At 40.2% G+C, this 12,791-nt stretch overlaps 1 protein-coding gene across 1 annotated transcript in view; it reads left to right on the top strand.

Moving 5' to 3' along the window:
• Window positions 1-1,052: 1,052 nt before the first annotated feature.
• g2e3 (G2/M-phase specific E3 ubiquitin protein ligase) overlaps window positions 1,053-12,791 on the top strand; it is an 85,600-nt gene continuing 73,861 nt past the window's right edge. The window contains exon 1 of the mRNA XM_029687776.2: window positions 1,053-1,144. The gene's annotated coding sequence lies outside the window, so the exon portion shown is untranslated. The remainder of the gene's footprint in view (window positions 1,145-12,791) is intronic.

Below are 12,791 nucleotides of genomic sequence, written 5' to 3'. Positions count from 1 at the left end.
TGATAAGTGATCAACTGCAACTTTATTAAATATGTGGATTCTCATTAGCTTATGTTGAACTTTTCCTTTCTCTACATGATACCATATTTGTTAGGCCTACATCTTTCCATTATCAATAAATACAGTAACTTATAGAACTGTTGTCCTGCTTGTTGGAATAAATTATTGAACGTGACATCAAGGACTTTTCTGAGTTGCTAATTGCGTGCAACATAAAAATGGAACCGACAACGATTGATTTTTTTTAGTTCATACCTAATGTACTGTATGGGTCAGACAGCCTAATTATCAATCCCATATGGATTGTGTCACGCCATACAGTAAACTAAATACCTAATACCCGAATGCAACATGTGTGCAAAAGTTTATAAATCACTAAGAACTATATCTGTGCTTAATTTAATCTAATTAAATGATAAGAATGGCATTACAGAAGTGATAGGATATACTGTAGTTACCTTCTGGTCCACGATGTAACATGCCATCTCCCGGACTTGAGCGAGACTGAAGTCGACAGAGTCCAACAGAACGGGCTCGCGGCTCAGCCCGATCTGGATCTGGAAAGAGATGCCATTGGACACGGAGGACAGAGGACTCGGAGGTCGGATCACCGGCGGAGCACTCATATTTATCTCTCGAGAGTCAAAACAATACAGACTCGACATACTGTAGGTGAGTAAATCTACTTGTCTAACCGCAAAACAGACGCCTGTTTTGAATATCAAACCACAACTTCAAATCTCCGATCGTGTCATGAATGCAAATTATGACGAGAGATTATTGGCCTAATAAAACGAATGATAGAAACCAAAGAAATGTTGAAAAATATCATATTTTGAGCGGTGAAATACGATAATGATGAAGCCATATACGTCAGTTACGCTTGAACGTTCGGATGTAATCAGAGCCCGCCTCCTGCCTGGATGGCTGATGTTATGCCGTGTTCATGTGCTAGTCGGAACTCTGAAATGTCCTACTTGCTAACTGGTGGTACACTTGCCGTGTTCCACCAGTTAGCAAGTCACACATGTTTTGAGTTTCGTAGTTCCTACTAGGACGTTAACGTGGCAATAGCTCTCATCATTGAGACAGGGTGGTGGGAGAAGAATGGACAGCTGAGCGGTGACGAGGAGCGAAATTGAGGGTAGGCCTTCCCCTCATGCTTTCTTATCGAAAGTTTATTAAGCTTGGGTACCACTGGGCTATCCTGCCAAACATCCGAAATATTGACTCAATTCAAATATAATTTTCCACCAACTATACTTCCATTCTGTTAGAGACAAATAAAGAAGTACATTTTATGGATAAGGCAATTTGACAACCTCGTGTAAGGAATTCACCAAAAAGCTCAAGATTCAAAGTATGGCTAATTGAGTGTGCGTTCGTAAATTCAAACTGGCTATCTACTCCGATTTCAGAGCACTCTCGTCTGAGTGTGCCAGAGCGCAGAATAGCTGACGAATTTATGAACGCTCAACCACAGTTGAATGTGGCCGGTATCAGTAAACGTCTGGGAAAAGTGTAATTAAATTGTTGCCAGCTGCACAGTTACAGTCACCAATGCTCTAGATAACATTAAAACAGCCTAACCAGCTCTGCTATGGGGAGTAAAATGGAGTGAGGTGTACTCATTTGCGTCTGGAAGTAGCTAGCCAACATTAGCCAGTTAGCTTGGGTGCTTGGCTTCTGTTGTGAGTCAGAACCCTCGGATCAACCCTACTCCTTGGCCAGAGCGTCCAGTGTGCGCTCCGAGAGCGAAACACTGAATTTACGAACGGACAATCTGACAACGCTCTGAATAGAGGAACTCCAGAGCTCACTCCAGATTGAATTTACGAACACACCCTAAACCTAATTGTATACGTTTAAAAAAGTAGGCCCAAGTGATTAGAGGAGCAATTCAACCAACCTGGTCTCAGGGCATTACGTTTCAATTGGTACGTAAATGTGTTAATGAATGTCCCATTCGCATCCCAATTTTGCAGTCTGCTGCATTGCACCAGATGTCATCAATTTCGGCAACAGAGTGGCATCGCTGCTCCCCCTTGGTCCGATGCTCCATTGCGAAACGGATGCAGCATACTTAGAATTTTTCCGAACTCTGCATTGTCTTCCATCTGGCCAGAGTCCATCAATAGAACAGAGTTAGGCTACCAAACCACAGAATGTAGCCTACTATAAATGAGTAGGCTACTATTTTTAATAATAATGTTGAATAATACAACTTTGGATGTCAAGACAATTATACTATATGACTGTAGCATATGGTTTTAATTCTGAAAAGTTTATTGTGATGGTAATTATTAGGTGTGGCTACAGTAACTTCCCACTGGGCACAGATGTCAATTTAACGTCTAGTCCATGTTAGTGCAACGCCATTTCATTGAAATGACTTGGAAACAACGTTTCCCAGTGGGTTCAGCCTAGCTTTCAGATAGCTAGCTAACGTTAGTTGCTCTGTGTAAACTAGCTTGAGTTGGGAAGGAAGTAAGCTAGGAAGTCAGACAAACAAGTTGAGGAAAAAGTAACTAAACAAAACATGTTTTATTATCACCTGAAACAATGTTTCTCATGTTTTGAATGAAAAGGTTATATCCCAAAATAAATGTGATCTCTGATGAGAGAGAGGCTCTCCCCCATCTTGCGTTACACACACTTGTCCAACCAGTAGTGGGTCAACACTGCGTAAAAAGGACATATGGCGAACAGAATTCCATCCATTTTTGTACATGGCATTAGTATGATACATTCCGTTGCATTAGGGTATATCAGGAATGGAATAGCGGTCGTATAATATCATACGAATTAAGATGTATAGTAGTAGACTATCATATGTCTTATCCTATCGGTACAATAGCATACGAATTGGATGACATAACTTATCAAAATCTTCAAGATCCTCGGTGTGCCAATCCCTGATAAACTGTAATGGTCCCTTCACACAGACAGTGTGGTGAAGAAGGTGCAACAGGAGGCTGAAGTAACCTGTCTCTGGTAGAGGTCGACCGATTAATCGCAATGGCCGATTAATTAGGGCTGATTTCAAGTTTTCATAACAATCGGAAATCGGTATTTTTGGGCAACGATTTCAGATTATTTATTTATTTATTTTTATATACCTTTTATTTAACTAGGCAAGTCAGTTAAGAACACATTCTTATTTTCAATGACTGCCTAGGAACTGTGGGTTAACTGCCTTGTTCAGGGGCAGAACGACAGATTTTCACCTTGTCAGCTCAGGGGTTCCCATCTTGCAACCGCACAGTTAACTGGTCCAACGCTCTAACCATTGCACTCCACGAGTAGCCTGCCTGTTACGCAAATGTAGTAGAAGCCAAGGTAAATTGCTTGCTAGCATTAAACTTATCTTATAAAAAAACAATCAATCATAATCACTAGTTATAACTACTGATCCAGTTTAGCAGGCAATATTAACCAGGTGAAATTGTGTCATTTCTCTTGCGTTCATTGCACGCAAAGTCAGGGTATATGCAACAGTTTGGGCTGCCTGGCTCATTGCGAACTAATTTGCCAGAATTTTACGTAATTATGACATATATTGAAGGTTGTGCAATGTAACAAGAATATTTAGACTTAGGGATGCCAACCGTTAGATAAAATACCGAACGGTTCCGTATTTCACTGAAATAATAAACGTTTTGTTTTCGAAATGATAGTTTCCGGATTCGATCATATTAATGACCAAAGGCACGTATTTCTGTGTGTTATTATGTTATAATTAAGTCAGATTTGATAGAGCAGTCTGACTGAGCAGCGGCAGGCCCGTAATCATTCATTCAAACAGCACTTTCGTGCGTTTTGCCAGCAGCTCTTCGCAAGCACAGCGCTGTTTATGACTTCAAGCCTATCAGCCTAATGGCTGGTGTAACCAATGTGAAATGGCTAGCTAGTTAGCAGGGTGTGCACTAATACTGTTTCAAACGTCACTCGCTTTTAGATTTGGAGTAGTTATTCCCCTTTTGTGTAGTGATGGGTAACGATGCTTCGAGTGTGGCTGTTGTCTATGTGTTCCTGGTTCGAGCCCAGGTAGGGGAAAGGAGGGGGACGGAAGCTATACTGTTACACTGGCAATACTATAGTGCCTATAAGAACATCCAATAGTCAAAGGTATATGAAATACAAATGGTATAGAGAGAAATAGTCCTATAAATACTATATTAACTACAACCTAAAACCTCTTACCTTGGAATATTGAAGTCTCATGTTAAAAGGAACCACCAGCTTTCATATGTTCTCATGTTCTGAGCAAGGAACTTAAACGTTAGCTTTTTTACATGGCACATATTTTACATGGCACACATTACTTTCTTCTCCAACACTTTGTTTTTGCATTATTTAAACCAAATTGAACATGTTTCATTATTTATTTGAGCCTAAATTGATTTTATGGATGTTTTATATTAACTTAAAATAAGTGTTAATTCAGTATTGTTGTAATTGTCATTATTACAAATAAAAAATATTTAAAAAATCGTCTGATTAATCGGTATCGGCTTTTTTGGTCCTCCAATAATCGGTATCGGCGTTGAAAAATCATAATCGGTCGACCTCTAGTAACCATACCAAACGTAAGATATACTTATTGCTGCAAAGATTTACGTAAAATACCAAACCTCTGACCTGTTCAGTCTGCAACAACACCTGTAGATGGTCTTTGCTGTTCCTATATGAGTGATTGGAGAGGGGGAAACTGATCTCAGTTAACAGCATTACAGTAAAATAAAAAATATATATATATAATACATTGGATGCTGCAACTATAATTAGCCACGACAGATTAGGCCTACAGTGTTCAATCTTTCCCATGAAATTTCATCTACCAGTAGGCCAATCATGTTTCACACAATTTATGTGATTTGTGCAATTACAAAATAAAAAAGACAGTTGTTAGTTATATCATGTTATACTGTGGGTTTCAACCATGAAGATGACACTGCGTTGCCGAAACATTGGTTGTTAGGTTTACCCATTCAATTGTTGGGAGCATATACTGTATAGGCTAGAGTGTGAGACTTTATTTATTTTTATACTGTGGGTTTGCTAAACAGTATTCTTAGAAGAGTAATACATTATGTGGGTTTGCTAAACAGTATTCTTAGAAGAGTAATACATTCTGTGGGTTTGCTAAACAGTATTCTTAGAAGAGTAATACATTCTGTGGGTTTGCTAAACAGTATTCTTAGGAGAGTAATACATTCTGTGGGTTTGCTAAACAGTATTCTTAGGAGAGTAATACATTCTGTGGGTTTGCTAAACCGTGTTCCTAGAAGAGTAACACATTCTGTGGGTTTGCTAAACAGTATTCTTAGAAGAGTAATACATTCTGTGGGTTTTCTAAACAGTATTCTTAGGAGAGTAATACATTCTGTGGGTTTGCTAAACAGTGTTCCTAGAAGAGTAACACATTCTGTGGGTTTGCTAAATAGTATTCTTAGAAGAGTAATACATTCTGTGGGTTTGCTAAACAGTACTCTTAGAAAAGTAATACATTCTGTGGGTTTGCTAAACAGTGTTCCTAGAAGACTAATACATTCTGTGGGTTTGCTAAACAGTGTTCCTAGAAGAGTAATACATTCTGTGGGTTTGCTAAACAGTATTCCTAGAAGAGTAATACATTATGTGGGTTTGCTAAACAGTATTCTTAGAAGAGTAATACATTCTGTGGGTTTGCTAAACAGTATTCTTAGGAGAGTAATACATTCTGTGGGTTTGCTAAACAGTGTTCCTAGAAGAGTAATACATTATGTGGGTTTGCTAAACTGTACTCTTAGAAGAGTAATACATTCTGTGGGTTTGCTAAACAGTGTTCCTAGAAGAGTAATACATTCTGTGGGTTTGCTAAACAGTATTCTTAGGAGAGTAATACATTCTGTGGGTTTGCTAAACAGTATTCTTAGAAGAGTAATACATTCTGTGGGTTTGCTAAACAGTGTTCCTAGAAGAGTAATACATTCTGTGGGTTTGCTAAACAGTGTTCCTAGAAGAGTAATACATTCTGTGGGTTTGCTAAACAGTGTTCCTAGAAGAGTAATACATTCTGTGGGTTTGCTAAACAGTGTTCCTAGAAGAGTAATACATTCTGTGGGTTTGCTAAACAGTGTTCCTAGAAGAGTAATACATTCTGTGGGTTTGCTAAACAGTGTTCCTAGAAGAGTAATACATTCTGTGGGTTTGCTAAACAGTGTTCCTAGAGCAGCATGTGTGCTGGCATGTTGGTATCAGGCTGGGAGTGCTCCAGACTAATGGTTGCTAGGAGAGCGAGAGGACAGCTGATGCTTTTCCTCCTACGCTTCAACCTTGTACACATTAGTGCTTCAGCTGTAATACAGTTACAACAGCAGATATCTGCTTTTACAACATATCAGCTTGAGGTATTTTGGGGACAGGTCGTACTGTACCTGATTAAGGCATAAAGAAATCACAACAGATACATTTAGTTAATTCCCAATTTTTTTGTGTAGCTCTATCGGGTCTCTAAATAATGCACATTTAATCATTCTCCTATATGTTTAAAATGCCATTTGTATGGCTACAGTGGTAAAATAAAACAAATAAAAGCTTGTACCAAATTAAACAAACCTCCTCACCTCTGTGTCATGTTTTTAACTTAAAAAAAATATATATTCATGTGGCTGGGGAGATGACAAGTGGGTCAGGAAGACACATCAATTAATTCGAGAGTGGAGACTGGAGACCCAATGACAATTGCCGAATGTCATTACACTTTTTGGTGTTTTGTAACAGATGTCCCTTTCTATTCAGCCCATAAAAGATGTGCACACATAGGAGGTCCTGTGAGAAAAATGGAAAAATGTCAAGGTATAATTCTCACACTTAAATCAAATCCAATTGTATTGGTCACATACACATGGTTAGCAGATGTTAATGTGAGTGTAGCGAAATGCTTGTGTTTCTGGTTCTGACAGAGCGGTAATATCTAGCAAGCAATCTAACAATTCCCCAACAACTACTTAATACACACAAATCTAAAAGGGGTGACTGTGGAGCAACCCCACACATGAATTGTCTCAGGATGCTTTCTCCGGACAAGCTTTTTTCTGGATGCCCCAAACAATCGGAAAGGGGATTCATCAGAGAAAATGACTTTACCCCAGTCCTCAGCAGTCCAATCCCTGTAGCTTTTGCAGAATATTAGTCTGTCCCTGATGTTTTTCCTGGAGAGGAAGTGGCTTCTTGGCTGCCCTTCTTGACACCAGGCCATCCTCCAAAAGTCTTTGCCTCACTGTGCGTGCAGATGCACTCACACCTGCCTTCTGCCATTCCTGAGCAAGCTCTGTACTGGTGGTGCCCCAATCCTGCAGCTGAATCAACTTTAGGAGACGGTCCTGGCGCTTGCTGGACTTTCTTGGGTGCCCTGAAGCCTTCTTCACAACAATTGAACCGCTCTCCTTGAAGTTCTTGATGATCCAATAAATGGTTGATTTAGGTGCAATCTTACTGGCAGCAATATCCTTGCCTGTGAAGGCCTTTTTGTGCAAAGCAATGATGATGGCACGTGTTTCCTTGCAGGTAACCATGGTTGACAGAGGAAGAACAATGATTCCAAGCACCACCCTCCTTTTGAAGCTTCCAGTCTGTTATTCGAACTCAATCAGCATGACAGAGTAATCTCCAGCCTTGTCCTCATCAACACTCACACCTGTGTTAACAAGAGAATCACTGACATGATGTCAGCTGGTCCTTTTGTGGCAGGGCTGAAATGCAGTGGAAATGTTTTTGGGGGATTTAGTTCATTTGCATGGCAAAGAGAGACTTTGCAATTAATTGCAATTCATCTGATCACTCTTCATAACATTCTGGAGTATATGCAAATTGCCATCATACAAACTGAGGCAGCAGACTTTGTGAAAATTAATATGACAACGAATGAAAATGTCATGAATGAGTTATTGTGACAGGGTAGGAACCAAAGTGATGTTCAGTGTTTCCTATGGGACCCTATAATCTTTGGCTACATTACATCTTTATTCATGTATCCAACATATTCAAGCTTCGCCTATTCCTCTTTTGATTTAGAAGATACTGTTGCACAAACAACATGCTGATTTAAGCCTCCACCAGCACTGGTATCAGGCTGTTTTAGCTAGCAACCTTTTTGCTCTGACTCAGTACTTTTATTAGCTAACAAGCAATTATCATTAGTGGCTAACACGATTTAGCTTAACATGCTAAGAAAATACAAACTAGCTGTTTGCAGATGTAAGAAACACAAACTGCTATTGTAATTATAGAACGCTTGTGGATTTATATTAAGATCCATTTGGGAACAACATCTATGTCATCAACATTGTTGCATGTGCTGCATTAACCATGCATACTGAATGAAAGTGTCTTGTGGTCAAGCAACAACAAATGCGCTTCTTGAGTGACAGGGTGGAACTAGGTCTGTGTGGAAGGCGGCATGGAGAGAGAGAGCGGAGAAGGATGGATCAAGTAAGGTAGTAAAATATAAAAATGGACGTTACACACTGCGTATCACATTTAACAAACAAAACATTCAAATACCGAGAAGGTAAAGTAAAAACCCAAACCGTTCTGTGCATCAATACTGGTATATAGTAAACTACAGTATACCGCCCAGCCCTACTGGAGAGCCTTGCGGTTGATGGAGCAGTTGCCGTACCAGACTGTGATACAGCCCGACAGGATACTCTCGATTGTGGATCTGTAAAAGTTAGTCAAGGTTTTGGGTGACGAGCCAAATTTCTTCAGCCTCCTGAGGTTGAAGAGGCGCTGTTGCGCCTTCTTCACGACACTGTCTATGTGGGTGGACCATTTCAGTTTGTCGTTGATGTCTACACCGAGGAACTTAAAACTTTCCACTTTCTCCACTGCTGTCCCTTCGATGTGGATAGGGGGGGTGCTCCCTCTGCTGTTTCCTGAAGTCAACGATCATCTCCTTTGTTTTGTTGATGTTGAGTGAGAGGTTGTTTTCCTGACACCACACTCTGAGTGCCCTCACCTCCTCCCCGTAGGCTGTCTCGTCGTTGTTGGTAATCAAGCCCAATACTGTAGTGTCGTCTGCAAACTTGATGATTGAGTTGGAGACGTGCATGGCCCCGCAGTTGTGGGTGAACAGGGAGTACAGGAGGGGGCTGAGCACGCACCCTTGTGGGGCCACAGTGTTGAGGGTCAGAGAGGTGGAGATGTTGTTTCCTACATTCACCACCTGGGGGCAGCCCATCAGAATGTCCAGGACCCAATTGCACAGGGTGGGGTTGAGGCCCAGGGCCTCCAGCTTGATGATGAGCTTGGAGGGTACTATGGTGTTGAATGCTGAGCTGTAGTCAATGAACAGCATTCTTACATAGGTATTCCTCTTGTCCAGATGCGATAGGGAAGTGTGCAGTGTGATGGCGATTGCATCGTCTGTGGATCTGTTTGGGCGGTATGCAAACTGAAGTGGGTCTAGGGTGGCCGGTACGGTGGAGTTGATATGATCCTTGACTAGTCTCACAAAGAACTTCATGATGACACAAGTGAGTGCTACGGGGCGATAGTAATTTTGAATGGTTATCTTTGCCTTTTGGGTACAGGAACAATGGTGACCATCTTGAAGCATGTGGGGACAGCAGACTGGGATAGGGAGAGATTGAATATGTCCGTAAATACACCAGCCAGCTGGTCTGCGCATGCTCTGAGGACTCAGCTAGGGATGCTGTCTGGGCCAGCAGCCTTGCGAGGGTTAACATGTTTAAATGTTTTACTCGAGTCGGCCACGGAGGGGGGCAGTTCTTGTTAGCGGGCGGTGACAATGGTTCTGTATAAACCTCAAAGCGGACAAAGATGGTGTTTAGTTTATCTGGAAGCGGTGTCCTTTTAGTTTGTCTGGAAACGGTGTCCGCAATGTGGCTGGTTTTCTTTTTGTAGTCCGTGATTTCCTGTAGACTCTGCCACATACGTCTCGTGTCTGAGTCGTTGAATGGCAACTCCACTTTGTCCCTGTACCGGCATTTCGCTTGTTTGATTGCCTTGCAGAGGGAATAACTACACTGTTTATATTCAGCCATTTTCCCAGACCTCTTTCCATGGTTAAATGCACTGGTTCGTGCTTTCAGTTTTGTGCGAATGCCACCATCCATCCACGGTTTCTGGTTAGGGTAGGTTTTAATAGTCACTGTGGGTACAACATCTCCAATGCACTTCCTTATAAATTCACTCACCGAGTCAGCGTATAGATCGATGTTATTCTCTGAGGCTGACCAGAACATATCCCAGTCCGCGTGATCAAAACAATTGAAGCATGGATTCCGATTGGTTAAACCAGCGTTGAATGGTTCTAATCACTGGTACATACTGTTTGAGTTTCTGCCTATAAGACGGTTGGAGCAAGATGGCGTCGTGGTCGGATTTGCCGAAGGGAGGGCTTTGTATGCATTGCGGAAGTTAGAGTAGCAGTGGTCGAGTGTATTACCCTAGTGCAATCGATATTGATTGTGTAGTGCAATCAATATGTTGATAGAATTTAGGTATAAGCGCTGTATCCACAGTCACAGTTGGAACCTCAACCCATTTTCATGGTCAAGCTGTATAGAAATGTGTAGCATTACATTTTTTAATAGCTTATATAATGCATAATAATATATAACATAAGGAGATATAACTAACTAAAGTATACACCGTACAGTATATGACAGAAGACAAAGTCCTGTTACAAAGTCCTGTTTCCACCATCATGTCAAATTTAATATGTGAAATGTGTCAAATGAAAGCCCTGCTGGACTCTCATTGAGATGGATGGATAGATGAGTGGGTGGATGGGTGGGTGGATTCCATCCTTCCAGGCCTGCTCCTGACAGTGGCAGCAAATTACTCAGATTATTTTAAGCCTTTGGAAAAAATAGGAGAGACCCATTATGAATCCTTTTAGAGGATGTGTTTCTGTGTGTTTGTATGGAAGGCTGATACGGTGTGAGACTGTCTTCTTTTTGATGGAAATATATTCTGTCAGTGTATAAATTTGTAAAGTCTGTTGCCTGTAAAGCCTATTGTCTGTCTGAATTCCAGCATCTATTTAAATGTTTAACAAAAATAGTTCACAAAAAAGGCAAAACAGGGAACAGTTAGCTAGAAAACATATTGATCTCATGCATACCTGTGTAAATATTTCAATCAACAGGTCACTAAAGTTGACTCACTGCTCATTATTTTGTTGCTGAGAATTTTCCTGCACAGCAGGAAATGCAAACTTAGTGTATTTATGGTTTTAAAAGTTTGTATTTTACACATTAAAATGTCAGACTTGATTTGACCTAAAGACAAATGTATCAACCCCTACAAATAATGTCCATTTATTATAATCCACATAATTCACATTTCCTGTTGCTATAGGATTATTTTCCTGCTGTAGCAAACTGGCCCAAATTAAGACCCTATATCTGTACATTATGCTGACCCTGGTGTCCCTTCTTACCTGCCAAAGGTCCAAAGAAAATGTCTACCAATACTCTAAAAGGGTTTTTCGGCTGTCCCTAACCCTTTGAAGTACCATTTTAAGTTCCATAGGATAACCCTTTTGTGTTCCATGTAGAACCCTCTGTTGGAAAGGGTTCTACCTGGAACCCTTTTTTCTAAGTGTACCCTGATCTAATGGAAAGATTAGATAATCATTTCTGCAGCTTCGTAATCACAAATGTGTTTGGATTATATTTATGGATCCCCTTATTGAAATAGATTACGCCAGAAGATAGTAGAGGAGACCAGCGATCTGCTGTTATGTTTAATATTTTTCAGCCCTTGCACTTTACACAGAGCAATCATACCTATTTCAAGAGATGGACATTTCTAATACGTTTCTATGTATAGCTGTGTGTTATTTTCGGCCATATTAACCTCTGCCAAACAGAAAAGGATCGTTGTTTTTTCTGTTTGTCTGGTGAATAAAGTTAGTTATTTATCTATAATTTTGTGGAGTTCAGTTCTATTTTCCCGTCTTTGCTCATTGATTTTTATACATTTCGTGGACATTAAACAATATATATAATTTAGTTTTATCCAAGTAAACAACATGTTTCCATTTCAGGTGGGTAACCTTTGAAATGACTGTACATCATTTCATGTTTGACTCCAAAATTCTCTGTAATTAGCCCAACAAAGGGAAGCAAAATTATTCCACTCATAAATCCGTAAAATAACATTTGTTCAAATATGTCTAAATTACAGTAGATCAGAGTCAAAAGATTATCTTTGCATGTCACACAGGAACCAAATGCGATGTCAATCACCAACATTTGTCATAGCACCTCTCAGAGGATAATAAGGCCTCTCTAAGTATGAGATATTACAGGTCAAGACCCCCTCTTGCATGTCATGATGACTCCTAATTGCAATTTATATAATAACCAGGAGAGAGTTTTGGAAGCATGTAGAAAAGGAGAAGAAATTATTATGGCTTGTCAGGTATGACAGTTTTCAGTTTTTAAGCGCCTCCTTTTTTTCAGTGTTCTGTAGCAGTAGGACTACACTCCTCTCACTCAGCAATTAACTTGGCTCTCTCATTAATAAGCATGGTCAGAATTGACAAGGTAATCTCTACATTGTACATCGGAGGAGAGAAGACATGTACAGATGTAGGATCTTAATTTGATCAGTCTTTTGTTGCTGAGAACTTTCCTGCACAGCAGGAAATGCAAACTTGAAGTGTATTTGAAGTTTAAAAAGACTTCTAAAGTTTGACATTTCCATTTTTAAAATGTCAGACTTGATTTGCCCTTATGAAAAATGTATCAACCCCTACAAAAACAAGTCCA

This window comes from Oncorhynchus nerka, linkage group LG18 (assembly GCF_034236695.1).
Source record: "Oncorhynchus nerka isolate Pitt River linkage group LG18, Oner_Uvic_2.0, whole genome shotgun sequence".
In the NCBI taxonomy this organism is placed as follows: domain Eukaryota; kingdom Metazoa; phylum Chordata; class Actinopteri; order Salmoniformes; family Salmonidae; genus Oncorhynchus; species Oncorhynchus nerka.
The sequence above is the reverse complement of the archived record's forward strand: the minus strand, read 5'-3'. Positions and strand labels throughout refer to the sequence as shown.